This window comes from Anas acuta, chromosome 2 (genome assembly GCF_963932015.1).
Source record: "Anas acuta chromosome 2, bAnaAcu1.1, whole genome shotgun sequence".
In the NCBI taxonomy this organism is placed as follows: Eukaryota; Metazoa; Chordata; class Aves; order Anseriformes; family Anatidae; genus Anas; species Anas acuta.
The window spans coordinates 76,010,501-76,035,044 of record NC_088980.1 but is presented as its reverse complement, the minus strand read 5'-3'; the positions used below and the strand labels follow the sequence as shown (position 1 = coordinate 76,035,044).

Genomic DNA, 24,544 nt, shown 5'->3' with positions numbered 1-24,544 from the left:
AATTGCAATATTTTGCAATATTGCACAGTGGTAACATTGTGGGGAGCAGTGGTTACTCATATCCAAACAGACTGTACCAGGAAGCAGGAAATTTCATTTGTGTGACTGGCAAAACCATATATGTCTGTGAATGACATGAACATTATTAACCATAATTCCTGAAACATCCTTTGCAACTTTACATTATGTTCACTTTCAGATACAGTAACAAGCCTATCATTATCAACAGCTGTAAGTGACACTGGTGTTGTAAACCTATTTAGTACAAGGGGAAATCTCCTCCACTGTGCTTTCTTTCAACTTCAAATCGTTTTTCACTATAATGGTATGAGATAATTTTGCATTCTTCAATGAATATGTGCACGCAAATGGCACTGAACTGCTGCTGTAGATAATTAGGGTAAATCTTTTCTCCAGTTAATTCACAGGTTATGGGCATGACTTTCTCCTTATTATTAAAACAGAAAACAGATCAAACTGAGCTAGTAGCATGAGTCTCTGTATTTAAGTCTCAGTTAATAAGAGGGTCCTTAACAAAGCCCTCCTCTCTGAACCCTCCCACTGCATTCACTTGCAAATCACTGTATGGCTGGCAAAGCTGGTCCCCCCCACGCCCCCTCCCAGCCCCAAACCTCCTCGTCTTGAGCACTGCAGCTCTATCAGCAGCAACATCTCTCTCAGTGAGGGACGATTCTTATTAATCAGGGGCACTGAATGGAAACCAATCAGATAGAGAGTCCCTTTGGCTTCAGCTCCCTGGCTGCCTGAGTTAAAAGTGATGCTGGGAGAGAGGCAGCCCTAGCAAGCACACACAGCACTGGAGATACAGTACGAGGCAGAAGGGAAGAAGCAGGTAGAGAAGCAGCACTGGACGGACAGAGACAGGCTCACGCTGGCAGACACGGTGAGTAGATTAACTTTCCCTAGCAGAGAAATTGCTGGCAGCAAAAAAAGCAGATTTTTCTTCAAAATGGACAACAGATGAATAACCCTTTACAGACACTTTTTCGGGGGTTGGAGTGGGGAGGGGGAGGAGGAGGTCAGAAGAGCACTTTTGAGAAAGGAATTAAAATAATCATACTGGATTACTGAAATCTAAACTTCTGATGCTGTATATATTACAACTTCTTGTACGTATTAGAAATCTATTAATATGCATGCTATCTGTCAATACTGTTAGACAGAGTATTACTTTCATCATTTATTTTTTTTACTGCAATACAACTGTAACAATACAGCCTAACTTCTTTGGGGGGGGGGGGCGGGGGGTTCACCTGTCCAGATGGAAACTATGATCCTTTTCTGTCTTTTACCTCTGTTTTTACTGAAACCATCTAGTCAAAGCAAACCCAGTTAAGAAGGATGAAGAGGTTTTTACTATTAATAAGAATAGTACTGGTGCTTTTTTTGTTGTTGTTATTTGTTTGTTTGTTTTTGTTTTGTTTCTTTTCCTATAGTGGTAGAGAAAATAGTATTTTTGTATGTGTCACGTCAAGGGGAAAACTCAAGGTTCAGAAAGATTGAGAGCCGAGGCAGGTGTTCCTTTGGATATTCAGCACAGTAAGTCAAAGTCAACAGGCTAAAAGTATAAGGGTGTTTTCCAGAAGTAGCCTTACCAGGCTACAGAGAGTAGCGCAGAAAGCATAAAGGCCAAACTGACCACTTGATTTTGAAGTAACAAGCAGAAAGCAATTGCACAGTGAATGCCATTTTGCTTTTTCTTTCCACATGCAAGGAACAGGCAGTCACATCCATTTGATTTCACTGAGCAGAGGTGCTTCAAAGAAAGAATGATGCATATGAACTATAAAGAAATCGATATCCCTTGCAGTCGTACAGCAAAGTGCATACAGTAGCCACATGCCTTCTCACAAACAGATTTAAGTAGCAGGTCAGAATAATAGAATGGTAGTTTGATTAGGATATTTTCCATTTGCAGGAGACAAATTTACAATCAAAGAGTCTTGTTCTGATTACAGTCGGTGACAAAACTAATGATTTGCTTAAATCACAGCAGGTTTGTGCTCCGTTGTTGAGTGTTGCACCAGTTTCTCATGATAAGGACAAATATGGATAAAAAGAAAAGAGTAATACTTGCGATAATTTTGCTAATGGGATCAAATGTGTTGTTTAATAAATAATATTGATGGTTATGATAATACTTGTTAATGACAGCTCTTCAAAAATCAGTTTTCAAGTCATTTTGCACATTTAAATGTTAATGTGTGTTCCAAAAAGTGAGAATGGACTAATTAAATATTTAGATGTCTCATGTTATATCTTTTCTATGATTATTGTTAACTCTTTAGAATTACATTAGGTTGTAATACAGTCTTACTGCTATCTGTCAATTTTACAGATAAAATATATTGTCCTGTAATTTTACCTTCACTATGTAACAATATGAATTCAAGATAACATTAAATATGCTGACAGATAATGACATTTTCTGTTAACAAAGATATAACACTTTTACAAGATCACGTTATATAATCAAATGCATATGGAGCAAATAAATATTTATTATTATTATTATTATTTTAAGTTAGATAAATAAGATTAATTTTAAATCCGGAAATACTTTAGGTTGTTAGTAGACACTAAAGTTTCACCCCCAAAAGTTGTCAAGTCTTTTTAATCTTGATGGGGAGATTTCAACAATCAAAGTTTTTCATATATTTGTGTGAGCAAAGTAGAGTATTTCATTTCAGATTCTTTGTTGCAATCATTATTACAGAAAAATAGAGTTGTGTAAGTATCTAGTGTGTATCACCTAAACACAAAAAGAAGTTTGGAGAGAAACTGTGGATTGAAACAGCCCTGCCATCTGTTTTGTGCAGATCCATGTTCAGAGTGCTTCAGGTTTTCACCATGTTCACACTTGTTTGCAGAAGTGACCATTCCAAAAGTCCATTCCAAAAGTGTCCTCCTCTCCAGACAGCAGCTCACTTAGCTCATTTGGGGGATCTCAACTGGCTGCTGCTCTGTTGCACCCAGCAAGGTTGGGTTGGCAGGTAAGCACTCTGATCACTGAATCAGCCAGTGAGGATGATTTCATTACCCAGCTTATCCACCAAACAAAATACAGTAGTTTAAATACACCAGTTTAAATGTTATTACCCACAATGTTGTAGAAAGAACTACACAACTGAATTCTGACAGTCATTTACATCCTGGCACCAGGAAATTGTTTCTGAAACCCTACAAGATGGTTTGCAGAGAATCTACTGGCAAAAGTGTTGAGAGGTAAAGGTCAAAAGGAACAGGACTCACAATTTATTTCGAGGAGGAGTTTGTTCAGGAGATAAAGAAAGGTAGATGGATATCTCCTGACACTGTCCAAAGATTGACAATAGTAGGATGCATGAAGGAACAATTATTACTTAAGAGTTTGGATGTATTATAGAATAAATCACACACACAATCTTTTATCTATTTTTACAGATGAACCAAAATATTGAACTATTATCCTTTCCCCCCCCCATCTTCTCCTAATTTTGTGAACTCTTCTGGAAATGCAGCAAGACCTTAACGGAAATCAAAACTCAGTAATGAACACTGTTTAAAACATCTCCTGATTCCTGCACAAATCTTATGTTTGCAACAAAACTGGACTACACAGACCTGGATATAGGAAAATATCATACATACAATTTTATAGTTTCCTTTCATGCAGTCAGTGATATTTAACTGTAGAAGGCAACTGGAGCAAAAGCCTAGACAAAAATGCCTCTCCCACTCATATCAGAAAGCCTTCTGAATTTCTAAGGCTTGCAGCAGGTGTTACATGCAAATGTTATCTGCAGAAGCGCAAATATTTGAACATGAATAGGGATGTCTGAGTGAAAGCTAACTGCGTACTGTATGCAAGTGAGAGAGTTTATGGAAAGTCATTTGTGGGAATAAATCCCAAATTTTGCTAAAAGGGCTTGAGAGGAAAAGGAAAATAAAGAAAGAGGAAATGATTCTCAGCTATGAAAGAAAGAATTCTCATAAAAGCACTCAAGCATCATTTTAATAACTTTCTTCTTTTGTGTTTTAAACAAATAGTAAATCGCTGAGTGGCAAAAGGCAAGTTACTCTGCTGTTTTTCAGCAACCGATTATGATAAAACATCCAGTGGCACTGAGGCCTACTTGCCTGCCATGACTGAACAGGATGGACCACTCTTGACCAGATTGCAGTATGTGTTTACAGCAGAAAATTCTAGCAAAACTGGGCATGCTTTACTTGAAGGAAAATGTTTTTTCTAACTTCAGGGACAAAAAGACTAATACTGCATATATACTGCAGCTTATAAGAAAGCTCTAAAATGATGATGTTTCAGAAATAAATAATTTTTGAACGCATAGTGTAGTTATAGAAAAGAAAAAATGTGAAGAGTGATATTTCTAACCTTCAGTCTGCAATCTCAAAACAGGAGATGGGTGGTATTGTCTTCATCCCATAAACAGAGACTGCTGCACAGAGGGTTCAGGTGACTCACTCTCAGCAGCTCCATGGCAGAGCCAGGGCTGGAATTGGGCCTCTGCTTTCCCATACACAAGTGCACCAATATGCATGAAAATAAATGTGCCTGGAGTACTTAAATAATACTACAAACAGCCTTTAATTTTTCTTTGGAAATATATTTCTGCAACTGCAAAATGGAATGCCTCAAATAATGGCCAGTATTTTTACATTTACATTTTTACATTACAAAATTTTTACAAAATTTTCCTATTAAAAGTAAATTTATATATTTAAATTTCATACCTCTTAGTAGTAAGAGTAAAAACAACATGAAGACAGCATCATATTAGATTCAGTTTTCCCTGTTTCACACAAATGTAGGTCTGATATTAGAATCTTCTGACATGAAAATGCAAATATCACGGAGGTTTATCTAAGTATAAGTTTTCTAGACATTAAATTTTATTCAGGCTTCTCTGGCCTCACAAACCCTAGTAAAGGGAAATAACCACCAACTTTGTGAAAATTTTGCCTGAAAGAATATTAGTGTTGGGCCATGCTTGTCGTTGTACAGAGAACCCAGTTTTCCAAGAAATACTGAAATCGTTTTCCCAGTGTGTATAATATTTTGAGAATGAGCTCCTAAATTGTTTTTCCAAAATCAAAACATGTTCTTTATAAATGATGCCTAATGATATCTAACAAAAGATTCAGTGAAATAGAGAAAATTGTGGCTAATGCTTTTTTTTGTTTGTTTGTTTGGGGATGGAAACAGCAAGCCTTTTCATCATTATCAAACAAACTACACACTGATTTTCATAAGGAGATGATCTCAGCTTGCTTAGACTTTAATTGTTCCATTGGAGGCAATTAATAATTCATACACACATTATATCCAGCAATATATAGATTTATCCACTAATTTCAGAAAATAATGATCAGTTACATTGATACGCATAAGTGCAGAATTTGGCATTTATATTTTGACACCTCTCAAAAAATGATTCAATAAAACATCACATTGGATAAGATTGTTCAGTAAAGGAAATGTAAAAAGTATAATGATCTAACATCTTCAGATCAAGACCTTACTGACATAGTTGTTCTTTATTTCATCTATATTCCGTCATTCACTATTTGTTCCTAAAGAGATGACAAAGAGGTAAAGTAAAAACAGTGTGTGCTCGGGAGAAGGGGAAAGTTAATCTCACTACTTCTATTTAGAAAAAAAAAAAAAAAAAAAGGCACAGTACAATTTAAAATTAACATGTTTAAATACAAAAGTTATAGGTTTTATGTGATTTAAGGGTATCAGTAAACTGCTCGTACACAAATTTAACAAATCAGAATAACTCCAGCTCATTAATAGTTTTTTTTCATATATATACCCGGAGACACATTTATATACATAAACCCAGGCAAATTATAAGAAGAATTACAAAAGATTAAAGAAATCAGTAGATTAAAATGGGTTTACTTAAGCTTGCAGTGCAAGTTTCTGGTTGAAATTTGTTGCCTACTATGCATTATTTTTTATCAGAATACTTTCATTTTTTTACTTTATTCTTTATCATAATTCTTTATAATAATGGAATCAGATACCAAGGTTTGCAATAAGAAACTATTGGAAACACATTCTTTCTTTTATCCTGAATTTTAAAGCATGGGTGCAGATTGTGGGAAATCTCATGGAAAGGATTCTGTCTTTGTAGGAGCAGAAAACAAAAACAGAGACAAATAGGCATTTTAAAAATAATTCTTGTAGTTGCCTAAATTATTTGTCATGAGAACTGTGTTTGTGCCAGGTTCTGGAGTCCTTATTCAGAATGAGTAACAAAAGACTAGTCCCACCAAAGCCAGTGAAATTACTTCTGTGTATTTCCCTTACTCAGAGTGCTGAATCTGTGTTTTCATAATGATTCTAGCTGATAAAAATTTATATTTTCCTCAGACTAATAATAAGAATATTACATTACAGAAAATATTTTCTTATTTCCTGCAAGATTTGCAGTAATCCTTACATTTGCTTCCCAAATGTAAAAGAAAATTTTACCTCCAATGAGAATACAGACTTGTTGAAAAATAGAAATATATCTCAAAATTAATATGGACTCTTTTTTCTTTATTGTTATCTGCATCCCATGGATTATGAGAAGATGAGTTAGATCTTTAAAATCTAGTGGTTTTAAATCTGTGTGATATACGTCTTATTTCCTAACCAAGACATACTTTTTGATTGCATTTGTATCTTTCCAAGATGTAAACACTAAGTAAAAACCCTAAGTGTTCTAAAGAAAATAAATTTCTCTTTTGATTTTCCTTCAAAGAGATGGACCTTCTTTACATATGATACTGACAATATTATTCTATTATTAGTAGTAGTAGTAGCAATAGTAATACTAATAGCAGCAGAATTAGTAGCAATTGTATCAAGGCTGAGAACTTACATAGGACTTCAAGTTGCAAGTTTTGCAATGTTATACAAATATGGGTTGTATTTCAATATAAGCCAACATACTGATGCTGCCTGCTCTTCCATTCATAATCCTAGTGATAAATCCTACTCATGAAGGCAAACCTTCAGCAAACAACACAATGTTCAAAACAGAACTATTAGTCATGTATTTAATGTAATTCAGGATTTATTTTTTTATTTTTTTTTTTTTAAGCAATTAAAGAGAAGCTCTCCAGAAACTACCTACAGCTGCTTTAAGTTACAAGTCATCAAAAAATTACTGTCTGAGAACTTTTCCTTAAAGTTTGGATTCAGAAAAGTGAAAAAAAACTCTCTGGAGATCAAAAAGGGAATAAGTTAGGAAGTGGCTAGACTGCACTACGGAATTAAGTTTTTTTTGGAAAAGAAAAAAAGTAAAACAAAAGATGCTTATTCATGCTGTTTGACATAGACCTGAAAAGGTTGAATCTAACAGGTAATGGATAAGGAGTGTGCTTAATGTTGTTGCTCATCCAGATGCATACCTATTAGCACTGCTAGAAGAAAAGATTTAGCACTCCTGCCAAAGGTATTATCTCCAATTATTTATTTGCCATTTGAATTTACATTCATACAATTCTCATTTAAATTTTAGACCAAATTTGTTTAACAGTCCCCTATAACATTGCTCCACAGATAAATGTGTCAAAAATATAAAGTCCTCCATGTTTTTTCTGTCCACAGCATGTTCAGATTTTAGTTCATAATGCTTTCCCAAAACTAAAAAACTACACATCCAATAGATAGATTTTTAAAAACTACTTGTAAGGATTATATTGACTAACTATTTAAATATTGAACTGCACTGCTATACACAGACACAAGACCATTTGACTATTCAAGAAATGTATTCATTAAAGGCAAGGAATATATGAATGATGATTTCAAAGAAAACATATGTCTAAAGATTTCTGAGAAATTGCAGATAAAACCAGAAATCTCTTGTGCAGTTTCTGTACATATCTGTATGTGCAGCACACTAGGAGTAGCAGATGCTCATGTTTGGAGCCTTGAGCAGGACTAAATTGAGACTTAAGCACTAACTACAAAAGGCTTAACATTCCAGGTCTCATAATATAAAGAGGATCTTCTGTTCAGAAAGAGTGTCACTGCTTTTGAGAGTCAGAAAATTATATGAGATCAGGACGACAACCTAAGTGATATTTTTATGAAAGCCCAGGTAGTTTGAAACAGCAACTATGCCTTGTTTATGTCACTGGGCACTTTCCTAGGATCTACAGATGGGAATCTCCGACATTAAAAACCATGACAGTAATTGTAGCAACCACATGTGAGTGTTAAGGAACATGCCCAGTCACTAAAAGGAAACCTGCCATCTTGATATAAAGATTCATCAGTTCTCTGGAGAAAGAAAGAAGAAAGGCTCCCACTTCAAAGTTACATGGGAGAAATCATGAACCTGGAGCTATATAAAGATTTGTATAAATCAGCATAAGGTTCTGGATTACTTGATTCGAGATCTTTTTAAATGCCATACTGTGGGCTGCTACACCACATACAAGACCAAAATGAACTGTTGTTGAATACTGTAGCTTGTCTAAATGCCTTCTGTGCCAACAGGATCCAAATAATTAATTTGTACAGAAGGAGAGCTGAAATCTGCAAATACATGCTTTTAAGGAACATAACTAGGGGAACATTGGTGTAGAAAGAAAAATAAATGATTCATATTAATTTTCTGCTTCACTTCAAGTTGATTAGCACAAATTAAATTTCATGCTAGTCAAACCATGAATTTAGGAGGCAATAAAGAAATACTGAAATTTTATTGCTTGTGAAAACACACACACATATATATATGTGTATGTATATCTATATATCTCTATTGATATCAAGATCTACATATGTATGTCTCTATATATCTGACTATGATGATATTAGCATCCATATAGACTTAGATATATAGATCTAGACATAGATATCTTGTTTATGTGCATAGCATCAGTGTCATGAAACTCACATGTACTTGCACTATAACGTGGAATAGATTTTACCCAATAGTAGGTGAGGTAAAATCCTCATATGTTCTGGGTTGGTGTGCATGGCAGTAGTACCCTAGTGGGCAGCTAAACTTCACCACAATCACACTCTCAGTCCCTCTCCTCACAGGAAGAGGGGGAGAAAATATGATTAAAAGTGCTCAAGGGTTGAGATAAAGATAGGGAGATTGTTCACCAATTACTGTCATGGGCAAAACAGACTCAAATTAGGGCAATTGCTATAATTTATTGCCTATTAATAACAGACTGAAGCAGAAATTAAACGCAAATTAAGAACACCTTCTCCCCCTCATTCACTCTCTTCTATGCCCTCCCCTGAGCAGCACAGTGGAACAGGGGCTAGGAGTTGCATTTTGTACTTCATCATCTGCTGCTCCTTCATGATCACTCTCTTTCCTTACCCCATGAGGGGCTCCTCTACTGGCTGCAGTGTAGAGATCTGCTCTACATGGGCTGCAGGGACTCAGCCTACTCCACCATGGGCCTCTCCACAGGCCACAGAGGAACTTCTGCTTCTGCCCTCCTTTTGCACTCACCTTGGGGTCTGCAGGGCTATTTATCACTCCTCTCCCCCAGCTGCTTTTGCCCAGCTGTTTCTTCTCTTCCTTCAATCTTCTCTCCCAGATGCCTACCCATCTCATCTCTGGCCATCAGCGTGTCCCTTTTGGAGCCAGCTGGAGCTGTCTCTGATCTCACATGGGGCAGCTACTGGACTCTGCTCACAGAGGCCACCCCTCCAGTGCCTGGACTACCAAAACCTTGCCATGTAAACCCAACAGAGTGAGAGCTTAGCAGGTGATTTCATATTTGTGTACTTTAACAACAGATCTAGACAGGTGAATATCAGAGGAAATCACAGTGAAACAGCTGCTCTACCTATACTATTAGTCCAGAAGGAAAAGCTTGAAAGGATAAAGAATTTCTACTTCAGTCAATAACTTTATATTAAGGCCATAATTTCCCGGAAAAGGAAGTGATAACTAATCCACCTACGTTGATGTAGCATATGTGTCTCCTTCTCTGGAGATATTCAAGGCCTGTCTGGACGCCTACCTGGGCAGCATGCTCAGAGGAACCTACTTTGGCAGGGGGGTTGGACCTGATGATCTTTCAAGGTCCCTTCCAACCCCTACAGTTCTGTGATTCTTTGATTCTGTGATAACAGGTTACCTTCAGTGAGGTATCGATTTTTACTCTAAAATTCCTACGGAAAATTTAAGTGACTATTTCAAAATGGGATTTTCAGCTTGTCTCACTGTTTCTTACCTCAAGGGATAGTCATCTAGGAAACTGGGAATCTTGTTGCTAAAATGCAGTTTTCAGTCTTACTTCATGTTTATCTAAATGATCAAACCCAAGGTAGACCAAACAGTATTTCTGCTAACTTTCATTTAAATGCCTTTCTATAGTGCAAATGCAAAGTTGGCTTCTTATTACTACTTTACTTTTTTGATCTTGAAGTTTAACTTTATCCTGCTAATTTAGAGGTCAAGTGATGATCCTTTTAAGCTACAGTTTCTGCAACAGTGGCCACTGTTGAGTATCTGAAGAGAACAAGGAAGATATAGACGTGCTCTATTACCGCTCCATGTAGTCTACACTGGTTAATTCTGAGGCACACTAAGTGAAATATTCTGGTATTTCTTATCCTATTGATAAAATACAAAACTGTCGGTGTTAAGCTTTAAATAAAAAAGATTGTCATAGTATGTAACTACCATCTTCATTTACAAGCAATTGTTTTCTCAGGCATGGGTGACAAACAGTACCTATCCCAGTACTTACCAGTACTTATCCTTAAATGAGGAAGAGTTATTTACCCTGTAACTATAGGGGAGTTCATCTTTAGAAGTAGCATAGATTGCTTTTTTTTTTTTTTTTTTTTTTCCCCACAAGAAATGGAATATTACCATATGGTATGTGAAACTGTTGTGTCTAAGAATTGATAAGTCTTAATACTTTGCCAGCCATATTAATTAATGTTAGGAATAGGTGTTTGTTAATACTTGGAGTTTATCTCACTCAGAATTTAATAAAAAGTATTTGTCAGTGTTCATTTGGTTTATTTTTTTGCATTTCTGTGAAATTACATGTGAAAGAAATTCGAACATAATCAGTGTAAAAATCAATATTTAGATGCAAGAACATACATGTGCTCTACTTACATATATATGTATATATTTATGGAGACAAATAAGTGTAATTAAAAAGTTGAAGTTGACTTACTAGTGAGAGTTAGGTGCATTATGATTTCTTCTACTAGTGACCAGGAGTACCTCAGGATCCCAGTAGAATCTTAATCTGCATGATGCTAATAACCAAAAGTACTTTCAATATTACAGCAGTACATTTCCAACATTTATCTCTTATACTCTGTGCCCGTCTAGGGCCTTCTCTCACTGCCTTCTGTAGCACCTGGCTTTGCTGTGTCCTTGCTGTGATTTGGGCTGGCTGGTTATTGATTTTCATGGGGTCAAAGAGACTTGGAATTTGAAGAAAGGAATGGACAGTGGAGGGGGCAGAAGTTTCTAAATGGTGCTCCATTCTGAGGGAACTGTGGAAAAAAAGGTCATACTCTACACCATATGGTGATATGTCAGTGAAAAAGTCTGTTCCCTTTGCTCTGGAGACCAAACTGTTCTATCAAGAGTAGGTAAAGACCCTTCCCCTCATTCCAAATCAAATTGAGCCCTTGTCCAAAAAATTGATGCCTTAACATTTGTCTTAACACTTTATTGATATTTTAACAATGAAAGATTAAGGTCTTAAGAATCACTAATGTCTGTACTCTATCCTTAAGAGACCTCCAAAAAGGGCCAGGAAAGGAACTGAAACCTAGGATCCAACCTGGCCTAAGTTCGTGTACCCACAGCACCACCCAGAATCCACAGATTGTCGTCGTATTAAGACAGTCATTTATCAGCCCATCTGCATACTTTTCTGTCACATTTATGGCCACTGACAGTGACTGGCTGGCAAAAAATATAATGGTTATTTAATAGAATTGTTAATAATATTTCAAAATTCTTCCAACATGGAAAATATTGCCTATTCTTTAAGTGAAAGTCAATTTATCATTTGTAAATTAAAGACACTGAACCCAGTTCTCACAGAATGCAACACTAAACAACTAACTGGATATACAATGTTTTAAGTCAGTGGTTTTTATCCCTTGAGTCTACAGACTCTCTCTGCAGAAACCCATAAAAATAAATGAATAAATAAATAAATAAATAAATAAATATATAAATGCCTAGTAGGTTTATATTTGTCAGATGGAATCCCACTTTTCTGATGGAAAATGTGTATAGGGCCTGTAAAAAATAACAATTAAAAGAAAACAACTTAGAACGAATCTGCCTACTTCATTTTCAACAGATTAGAAGTTTATAAAAATGGCACATGGCCTAAGTAACCTTGTGTTTATATACTTCATATACTGAATGCACACAAATGGTTCTGAAAGGGATTAAGAATGAAGAATTCAGACTTGGTTGTGATTTTGATATCACTGAAGAAGAGAAGAATAAACAGAAAGGTATGGATAGCACAGTGTTAGAAATGAGTTTTAAATGTTATAGTTTTAATTTGCATGTATAAAAAAACTTGCATGGATATAATTTTGCATTGCATAAGTTTAAGTTTTGACTGCAGCTGAGCTGAGAATAAACACTTTTATTATTAAATTTGAAGACCTGTTTAATTACTGGTACAAAAGAGTGTAACAGTTATAGCTTACTGTCCACGAAAAAAGGCAATTTTCTAACTCAAATAACAGGTTTTCTCATTGGATGCAGAATCAATATTGAAATTAAATCTTGAAGAAGAAATACTAGGAATAGAGAAAATTAGATATGTAAATAAGTAATACTGCCTCATATGTAATATCTTTATAATGATATGGTTCCATTTTACTGTGAACTGGAAGGTCAATGTCATATTAGTGACCAAGTAAATTGGTATTCATGTGGTGCCCTTTGGAAATTGCCAATTAACAGTCAGCAATTACAACAAAGTATTTCAAAGTGTTTTGTGAAAGCTGTTAAGTGTAAGGTACAGGTAAACAGAAGTGCACGTAGTCTTCACAGAAGCCTCAACTCAGTTTAGATTAGTGTTACCATGAACATAAGTAATATTTAGATCCAATCTTTATAAAGGGACAAAACAGTGTCATGGCCATTACTGAGCAGAGCACAGGACCTGATAGTTGTGGAGGGCCAGAAAGAGCAGAATTTGCCACACAGTTGCACACCCATGTATGAACACCTGAAGTACCTGATCCACACCACAGTTTGCAAGCTGGATAGGAAATGAGCTAGGGGAAAAGTGGTCAACCATTCTGTAATTAGGAACAATGTTAAGTGATAACAGTTTTTCTTTCCAGCCCCTTCACATTCTTTCTCTACAGTTGGTATGTGCACTGAATCACATTAATGTGTATAATGTGCATGTGGACATAATGGGTGTAGGTACATAATATACGACAAAGTACATGTACAATGTATATAAAATATGTAAAAAAAAATCTGACTTGGACAATTATTTTTTTAAATGTATTATCTCCGGCATTTAAGTCATCAGGACTCAAGCAAATAAGTGGAATAACTCCACACTCCTTTCAATGTAAATGTCAGAGGAAATTGTATTGCAAAATGTCACCAAGTACTGATTTCTGATACATCAGAGTACAAAGTTAGAGTAGAATCCAGACAGTTTAAAAATGGTTCTTTCTGCAAAGAGTGGGAAAGAAAGTAAAATTACAACTTGTTCAACCTCCAAAATGAGATTGAAATATAATTTCAGTATGGTTTAAAATGGTACAAATACAAGATTGTGAAATATTGGGTATACATTTCTTTATTAGATAAACTTAAGAGTTTTATCTGAGCAACAAAAAAAAAAAAAAAAAAAAAAAAAAGAACAATAAGTAAACGTGCAATACAGATTTTAAAATTATACACAGGGCTAAAAATTGTTTACTTTAAAACAAAAACATAAAACCAGACGTATACACCTGCTAGAGATGCTATTGCTTCTCTAGGCATTAAAATGTGTGTATCATTAAAGAAAATTTAATTAAAAGACAGAGACTCTAAGTGGCTGGAGTCTAACAAAAATTGTGGAAAAATACAGAAATGTGACAGAGCTTAGCAGAATCTTTATATTGATACAGAATATGTCCAAAAAATTCAAAGTTCTTAAATTTCCTATGAAGACTAGAAAAGCAAAAAAGATAAACAAACAGACAAACATTTTGTACACTAGAGAAAATTAGAGCATTCAAGAAAGAAAAAACACAGAACAGAACAACAACAACAAACTCTACCCCTACAAAGTTTAATTGCTTATTGAAAGAATGTTCTGTGTAAGTGATGGAGGGAATAAATGGAGGGAATGTAAATAAAATTTTGAATACATGCAAAAACAATGTTGCTACTGAAATAAACACATCATAAAAATCTGGAATACATTGGCTTTCAGAAAGAAAAAAAAATATAGTAGTACGTGTAATAGAAAAATCACCAGAAAATGGAAATTCCATCTACTAAGTAACTAAATAAATTCTTATTGACCATTTTATCATTATTATTATTATTATTATTATTATTATTATTATTATTATAGTATAGGTGTAGATACATCCTGTCTTTTAAACAAATAACAATTAAGTGTGAATAGTGGTTTAGTGTATAGCAGAGAACTTACATAAGTACAACAAAACAATACATTGAAAATATTACATGTTTTTGATTTGGCAATAGAATATTCAGAATAAGCCTGATGGCATATAAAAGAACTTTGGTGAACATAAATGAAAAACAAAACAAAACAAAACAAAACATATTTTCATATACCAAATAGGGAAAACAAAATAAAAACATGTCTGGAGTAAGCATTTGTATTTTTATTTATATTTGTATTTTCAAGGGAGTCACATCAAAGCTAAGATTTATACATATTATATTTCAATATAGTATTATTTCAATGCTTACAAGCTGGTTTTAATAATTGCGTTTTTTCTATTTATTCCTCAAAACCAGAAGGGAAAGTTAAAGGTCAAGAAATAGGTTTAACCTCTAGTTCATCATTTATTTAACAATGACTTAATGGCAGTTCATAACAATTTTTAATGCAATGAAATTATCTTCTGTGAAAATTAAAAACTTTCATTATAACATTTATTGGGGGGGGGGGGGGAAGGGGAAGGGGCTCAGTTTGGGAACTAAGAAAAAGTGTTTTTTAGCTTCCACACAATGTCACAACAGAAGTGAAGTGGACAATGGTTTACATATTGTGAGGCTATATAATAGATGCTTCTGAAAAAAATGATGCTAAAATTGAAGAAAATAATTTTTAAAATATTCCAACAAAAGAAGTTATCTTTTACAAGGACTTGTGAATAATACTTGTAATGAGAGCAAATTATGGATGGTAAACAACACTTAGTAAATAATAATTTGGTGAACATAAACTGATTCAAGTAATCCTATCTTTTTTTTCGAGTTTTGAGTCCAAACATTTTGTTGGAGCAAATTCCTGGGAGGGTTCAAGTTCTGAGTTCAAGTGTTTTGTTAAAAAAAATTTTGGGGAAGGCAAGTCAGAAGCTGTTCCTACAAGGCACATCACATGATGAACTGACCTTATGTGTTAAAGGAAATAAGCAAAAACTCCAAAAACCTTCTAAAGAATTTCAGAGGGAAGAAGCAATTGCTTAGATGCATTGTGCGGTTTAACTATTTTAAGGGCTGAGATGGAAAAAGGTGGAATGTTTATTCTGTTATGCTTTATTTAGTTGATTGCTTTTCTCAAAAACAAATTTGCATGCCTTCTCTACTTTGCACTGGAACCACTCAAAATTTATCATACCAGTAACATAGGAGTTTTCCTAAAACTTATCTATATTGCAGTAGAAACAATTAGTGCCTTCACTGTGGTAAATTCTGATTTCTGTGAATAATACTTATTCCCAGACTTGTGTATCTGAAGTTCCACAAAAAGTAACAGAGGCCTATGAAACATATAAAGTGCTACAATCACATATGTCTGTAGTGAAGAAACACTTAGAGACAAAAAAATGTAAGTGGATCTCCAAAAAAAATGAAACAATAGAACCAGGGGAAAATATACAGTTTTGTTTTGTTGTTTTTTGTTTTTTCTTTTGCACAGTTGATGAGCATTTATAAATCTAATTTAATACTTGAACCTGATGGCATTCATCAGCTCTGAAAAAAATCATATATATTTATTGAACTGAATAACAGAAAACAGTGATTCTAGAGGGCAGCCAAACTTTACTTAACAAATATATGCTATGAATGGGACATTCACATTTAACTTTTAACACTTTTCCTCTGAAGAACACTTATCCTGCTTTCCTGCAGCTTTTTATTCTCAAGTGTTTGTACCCTCTATTGTCCCCTTGCCTCTCTTCCTATCTACGCTTGCCTTTACCGTATTTACTCAACATTCATTAAACTGAAAATAGAAAAGCATAGTTTAGATTGCATCCTATATGTAGGCTATTATATTTAATATTACTTAGGAGTAAGAAAGAAGATAGCAGAAGAAATTAAAGAAAAAAATAAACATTTCATACAAATTGCAATATGGATATGCATATAAGCTGAGTATATATCTTCATAGATAGAATCCCAAAATCATAGAATGGTTTTGGTTCGAAGGGACCTTAAAAATCATTCAGTTCCAACACCACTGCCATTGGCAGGGAAATCTATCACCAAATAACACTGCTCAGAGCCCCAAAACCAAGCTGGCCTTGAACAACTCCAGGGATGGGACATCCACAACCTCTCTGGGCAACATGTTCTGGTGCCTTACCACCTTCACTGTGAAAACATTAGAACATATGTGGCCTTAAATGAAGCATTTGTATTTGAACTTGTATCTTGAGGGTTTTAACTTGCCCTTTCATTTCTCATTTACTAAACAGGCCTATAGTACCAACATTATTTTCTGTCATCACTGTTGCCAAAAATAGCAGGAAGGCTCTCCTTAGGTCCACATGCAGTACACACAACTATGGGGAAGAGGCAAGGAGAACACTAAAGAAATTACAAAAGTAAAGCAGGTTTTATTTAATGCTCTATTTGCTTTTATATTCCACTCCTTCAGATACATCCCTGTCCACTGGCTCTTCAGGTATGCAAGCAATCTAGTCCATGCTTTCCAAAGCACATGTCGTGCTTTTATAAGCAGTATTCCTCCAAACAAAGATTTCATAGAAGTAGGTGCCTCATCAGTTCTTAAGAGTAATATTTTATGCTCATCCCACTTACTTCATAGACAAAGAAATTAAGTGTGTTTTGCAAATACTTACATCAATCTCTGTTCTTTGTTAGTTTAATTTATTTTTACCTATTTATTTATTTATTCAGTTTTGTAAGGTGGGAAATTAGTACAGAGAGATTAAACTTGTCTGTAAATTTGAACATAAGCACCTGGTGGAATCAAGAACAAGATGCATGACTCCAACTTTATGACAAGATATTTTTCTGTTGTTTAAACATATTTATCTTATTATAATCTTTTCAATCAACTCAAAAAAAAATATTAGGATGCATTATCTACTCCTGAATATTGCTTATTCATTTTAAAACAATAACAATAACGAAAACCTCAGAGCTAGCATCATCTTCAAGAACAATTACGAAAAAGAACTAAAAGAATGTAAGCAGTTTCATCATCTCATAAAGTGAAAAGATATAGTACAATGCTATGGCTCCCTCTTTTGGATAGCACATATCTTCATAAGGAAAATCATGTCAAAAAAAAAGAAAAAAAAACACCTTATCTCCCTATTCAGCCCACCCCAATCCTTCTTAACAGTGGCAAATGCACACAATAAAACAACTTTTTGTAAGTTTATTGTAAAACACCATTATATTGCATATATTTATATATGTAATATATGCAATATATATTACATATATGGAATCTATGCATTCCATAAAAATAGATATGCATTTCCCAGCTAGGGAAAACTGTAACTAAAATATTTTTGAAATATGTTAAACATTAGTCCATTAAGTACCTATAAAAATGAAACATAAAATTCTTACATGGTTTATTCCTTATTTTAGTGGTGCTATTAATAGAAAATGAGGGAGAACGGTAAACAAAAGAAAGCACTTCAGATAGCTAACACTCTACATAAGTGATCAGAAGGGAACAAATTTTGTTCCTATGTTATTATTATTTCATTAAGAACTTTGAGTCAAAAATAAAATGAAATATCATTGATTTGCTTTTTTTAAAATTTCATCAATACCGTGACTTAGTTGAAAGTCCACTGGATTATATGCATTGGCTTCAGGAAATTTTGAAACATATCCTTGAAAAATTAAAAGGCATGTAACTGTTCCAGAAGAATATAAATAAATAAATAAATAAATATAGTAAATAAATAAATAATAGTAATTCTTGTAAAATAAGGGTGATTTATTAGAGGGGAAAGGTGGGGAAAAAGTAAAGCTGTTAAAAGGTATCAATGAATGCAATATAATAAATCCTTTTATGATTTAAGATTTTTTCCTGCTGTAAGACTAGTAATCTAGCAATGTAGGCATAGTTATATTTCATTCTGAATTTGGATTTTACTTGTCAAAGTATTGGTGTTACTCTTCTACTTTAATATCTGGGCATAATTCCATTCAATTTTCTCCATGTCTCCATGTATGCCACACTGAGTCATCTAGAAATAGAATTTCTGGCAAAAAGTGTTTATGAAAAATTCAATAGCATTATTCAATGACTTCTCTGTCAGCTAGAAGAGAGATTCATACTCCTTCCTATTGCTTTCTTATTACCCTTATATAAAAATATGGACATCGAGTCAGGGGTATGTCAATGAATTATTCTACAGAGTTTGTTTAGCTTTTTCTATTACTAAAATTAGTCATTCCTCAACATTCATTAAGATGTTGGGCTAAACAATTAAAAATGAATTAGTAATTTCAAATTGTTACATTATGTTGTCCCTCTTAAATATGCCATTGCAGCATATTTTCCCTTCACAGTATCCAGAATTATCCTGACGAAAGAGCTGTGCTAATACAGCAATTGCATTTGACCATGCAGGATCATTATTGTTCATTCTATATATTAGTAGCATTTACTGTTTATTATAAAATCATCACTGTAGTAACCAGATTTAGATCATAAAGACTGGTCATAAAGTGACCAGTCTCCATGAAAAAAAAAAAAAGGCAATTTAGCTTTCTTTATTGAGAGTAGCAATGAAACCAGAAGCCATGCTACTACAAAGTGACATCAAAATTTGCTGCTATAACGATTGCAGAATCACAAATGTAAAAAGAATGGGTAGAAATGCATTTGTAGGCAGCATAACCTTGTTTCTACTGTATCTACTCGCAGATAAAGAAAAATTTTCCAAAAAAAATTGCCTGACATAGGCATCCCTGAAGGTCACCTATGCACTTTCTTTTTTCATAATATGTAATTGTGATAATTTGTTTTCTATGAAGCCAGAACTTTCTTACCAGTATGGGATTCAAGCACAGCATATTGGGTTCCTCATATATTTCTTCCTTTGTCTTCTAGAAATGTAAGAAGGAAGGGAGAAAGTCATGGGTATTGAAGTTTATGGGAAAAATAAGATTTGAAGATTAATTATACCCAGCTATTTGAGGCAAAGCACCTGTACAAGAGCAGATGACATTACCTTATGCCTTCCAAATGCTTTGCTATATCAACTGTTTTCAGACATATTTCAACTGTTGTGGTTCTTGTTTTTTTTTTTTTTGTTTGTTTTTGTTTTTGTTTTTCACTCTGTAACTAGAATCATACACATGATTTCATGCAGTTATATCTTTCATATAATACTGAGTTTTACGATGAAAAGGGCAAAAAGTGTGAGTAATTCTAGAATGTTATCTAAAATTACTATATATGTTTTCAATTAATTCAAATAAATCACATGAAAATCTGCAAGTTCTGGGAATTAATAATAAGATATGTTTAACACTCAAGTATGGTTCAAGAGTTACCAGGAAACATATCACATAATTTGAAAGATAGCAGGTATAAACTAGTTTCTGTCTCTGGTTTCCAGAAACAAAGTAACCAAACAGTCAAACAGTTCGTTATCAGCAATAACAACTGCCATCTGATCAGATTAAAAGATTAAAAGATTAAACGCATATGCATATGACATATTTTCCCATCTTTAGACTCAATCCCAGATGGATCTGTAGTCTTTTGAAATTGCCTATTACAATAGCAACAATAAACTATACACAAACTTTGCACTAATGGTACAAATTTGAAGAGGTCAAATTCAAAAAATACTATAGAAAGTCTTAAAATTCTGAAAAAAAAAAGTTTTATTTTGGAATGAAAAGTAAAGACTACTTTAGAAATATTTTCTAAAGGGAAAAATAATAAAACTAGCAACAAACTTAACAGAAAAAAATGATAGAAAAAAAAAAAGACCAATAGATTATTTTTTAGAGGATTTGTTTCCCCAAAGGGCTTTAAAACTTTAAGTAACATAAATTTTACTATGAACTTGAGAATGAAAGCCAAAATCTGAGTTACTGATCAAAGTTCTTGTTGCTCTGTTAGGTATTCTCTGTAGGCATCAGGATAAGCTTAACTGACCACATCTAGAGTGCTATCTCTTTGGAAAGCTATGTTGGGTCTGTCTGAGCTGGAGTCACCTTTTCCCTGCAGCAGCCCACACAGTGCTGTGCTCTGCACTTGTAGCTGGAACAGCACTGAAATCACTCCAGTGTTGTGTCTATTGCTGCGTAGTGCTGGCACAGCATCAGGACTCCTTCCAAGCCCCCAAGAGCCAGCAGGCTGGGGGTGGGCAAGTGATGGGGAGGGGACATCACCAGGGCAGCTGACCTAAACCAACCAAAGGGATATTCCATAACACCTGATGTCACACTCAGCAATAAAAAGGGGGGCTCTCATGGGGGAGGGGGCTGTTCCTCCTGAACAACCACTATGCATTTTGAGGCCCTGCTTCCAAATGTGGCCAAACATCGGTCGTTGATGGGAAGTAGAGAATAATTTTTTCCCTCTCTCTGTGCTTCTGTGCGGACTCACTGTTTCTGTGGTTTCTTTTTCTCCCCATTCCCTTTCCCTTTAATTAAACCTTTCTCATCTCAAACCTCGAGTTCTTTGTGTTGTATTTTCTCCACCTTCCTCTCTGAGGAGAGGGGGAGTGAGAGAGTGGTTGTGGTGGAGCTCTGCTGCCCACCTGAGTAAAAAAACCACAACCCCTTAGGAAACAAATAGCAGAAAGGGTCTCCCCTACAATAATAAAATAGACACCCAGCATCCATTGCCATGTATCTGTGGAATGCCATTTCTATTGTTTCATCAGATAATATTTTTTTTAAAAACTGCTCTAATTAAAAGCTTAAAAATGTGTGTTTGGGAAGTTCCCTGAAAAACTTTATCAAAAGTTCCATGCTTGTGACTATCCACTGTTCTGTGGTTCCTTTTTCACAGTTAGCCGCTCTCTCAGGAGAAAACTGAAAGTGTTATAATGTCTTACATGTAAGAAGGAAATATCAGATTGTTTTCACTTTCTCTCTTTTTCCTCTTCCTTCCTTCCTTCCTTCCTTCCTTCCTTCCTTCCTTCCTTCCTTCCTTCCTTCCTTCCTTCCTTCCTTCCTTCCTTCCTTCCTTCCTTCCTTCCTTCCTTCCTTCCTTCCTTCCTTCCTTCCTTCCTTCCTTCCTTCCTTTTTCCCTTCTTCCCTTCCTTTTTCCCTTCTTCCCTTCCTTTTTCCCTTCTTCCCTTCCTTTTTCCCTTCCTTCTTTCTTTCCCTCTTTCCCTCTTTCTTTCTTTCTTGTTTGTCTATTTAACTAGGGACTCATCGGAAAATCTAATTTCAGTACAGTGGGATTTCAAATGGTATTGAATGGCAGAAACTTCATGGCTACCATCAAGAATTTCAAAAGATCTATGTTGAGACTACTGAAATATTCATTACTTTTTGTAACCTTGTACCTCAACTTCCTTGATACTTGAGGGTTTCAAAGTGTCAAATATAATGCCAACTTAAAAAAAATATATATAAATCCATTCTAATAGGGACAAAGACATATCAGTTGATTATTAACAACTCTTATAAAGGATATGATTGGTGGATACATGACATAGTGCTGGAAAGTCAGTATAGATTTTTTGGAAAGGGAAGTCCAGCTTCACAGATTCATTGGAGTTCTCTGAAAGAGTTGCCAAGCATATGAATAATCGTGACCTCTTTGATCTTATCTAGTGCTTCTAGAAGGTTTTTGACACAGTCAGTCACCAAAGGCTCTTAAACAACCATGAACTGGAAGTGAAGGTCATACATGTATATCAGTAATAGATTAAATGACAGGAATCAGCAGGAAGAAGTAAATTATAGATTTTAACACTGAAATCAGGTCTGTTGCAGTGTTACACAGGGTTCCATAGTGGGGCCAGCACTGTTCAACATATAAATAAAACAGTTCTGAATATCAAGGTGAAAAATTCTGCAAGAGACATTCAGCATAATAAAGCTGAAGGACCTTTGCAAAGGCTTGTGAAAGGATCTTATAGCTATGACTATAATAACATAATTCACATGGCAAGAAAATTGTCTTTTATCATGTAATTGTCCATACCTTCTCATTGTTAGCACAGTCCCTAACATCACTGTACCAACTGGTAGTCTCCCACAAGATTCTTAGCTGTGTTTGAGACCAAATAAGACCAAGAGACCAATAAGACCAAGTCTTATTTCTTATAGATGATAAGGACAAAATAGACATTCCAGCCTTGCCATGCCAACCAGTCTCTACCTTGCAGGAGTTTAATAACTGTAGTAGTTTGCTGGTAAAGTTGTTAGCCTATGCAATACAATGACTGGACATCAAAATGATGGATGATGAATTTACAATGAAATTACAAAGTTATGTAAAGCCCTGTAAATGGTAAAACCCAGAACTTACTCTTAAAATAACTGTCTAGCTACTGCTGAGAATAACACCTGAATGTAACATTAGATAGCACCATGATATTAGCCCAGAGCTCTGCAGCAATCAAAAGAAGCAAACAATGTTATGTGTCATGATGAAACTAAATAAAGAATGTGACTGAGTGATTGTCTATACATTCATGAACCTCCTGCAGCTTGAATACTGTAAAAAAGGGTACCCTTTGACCTCAAAAGATGCATCATAAAACTGAAAGAGATTCAGAGGAGGGCTACAGGTGCAAGCAAAAGTATGGCTTGGCTTCCAAACAAGGAATGAGTAAGCTGGCAGTTCCAGAACTGTTCATCTTTGAAAAGAGACAACTGAAGAATAATTTGATACAGGTCAATGCATTCATCAATGGCAAAGAGAATGAGGAGAAAATGATTACTTACTGTGGCTTCCAATGACAGGACTAGTTCTCTAATGAAGCTGTCAGGTATGATAAGGAGTTAGTTCTTCTCACAACAGATTGTTAAACTATGAGTCTGTTTTCTGTGGGATGTTGCATCTCCTCAAATCTAGGTGGTTTCAAAGCAGAGGTGGAGAAATCTATGACAAAGAGAATTTATTGAGGATTACTAAATACCTAATATTTAGAGACTAGGAAAACACACAGAGAAAAATCCTTATATGCTTTCTATTCTTCTCCATGCTTTCATACTACCATGGATGTTCATCATGGTTGTTGAAGAAGAAATCTTGGACTAACAGGGTGCTAAGAGAATAAACAACACTTTTTTTTTTTTTTTTTTTTAAGCGTTGCTGAGAATTTTCTCATGTTTTGCGTTTACCTTTCATTAACAAAGTTGAATGAGAAGCAAATGAAAAAGGTTTATTTGCTTATTTTTTTTTTCTTTATTTTAAAAGAGGTGATTTTTTGTAAGAATGAGATTCAAACCTAGAAAAAAAGAAAAAGTAAAGTTATCATATGTAACATTTCTGAGATCTCTATTACTCCTCTAAGTTGTGGAATTATACTCAAAGGTACTGGAGTGTGTTTATTATGGAAATCCAGGCTGAAGCTGTGTCAGACTCCTTTCAGATAAATTGATATAACAAATGGACAAAGTGATATTAAACCTATGCATTATTTCTGTCCACAAATTCCTGTGATTGCAAGAGGCCTGCTCAGCTAAGAGGATGACATTTTTCTTGATTTCATACTCTCCTTGGAGATAGCAGAAGGGTATAAAGGGGGTTGACCTCTGATAAAATGACAGCATTCAGCAGCTGCTCAGTTTGCTCAGAAAGAAACAACAACAGGCTGCTATTACCAGTCCAAATCTGTTAACTACCTCTAATTGGTCAGCAACTTAATTTTTTCTAGTTCAGAGAAGTGAACATATATTCCCTTGCAAGAAGTAATTACATCTGATCTTCACTATCCTTCTGTATAGGAACAAGGTTTCTAATGACTCAAATATACATGAGTAAAAAAGGAGAATGGGAGAGATTAGTGTTTAAAAATAAATAAATAAATAAAAATTATATATATGGGAAATGCTATCTTGAAGGTATTTATTCTTTATTCCAAGAAATTCTAGCTTGTTACAGCCTCTTGGGCCATTATACAGGT

General features: G+C 34.7%; 1 protein-coding gene across 3 annotated transcripts in view; it reads left to right on the top strand.

Moving 5' to 3' along the window:
- The first annotated feature begins 625 nt into the window (after positions 1-625).
- CDH9 (cadherin 9) overlaps positions 626-24,544 on the top strand; it is a 115,231-nt gene continuing 91,312 nt past the window's right edge. For 2 of the 3 annotated variants that reach the window (XM_068670866.1, XM_068670864.1), the window contains exon 1: positions 626-904. The gene's annotated coding sequence lies outside the window, so the exon portion shown is untranslated. Of the gene's footprint in view, positions 905-2,840; positions 3,015-24,544 lie in introns of all 3 variants that reach the window. The other variant, XM_068670865.1, reaches the window with a different exon arrangement.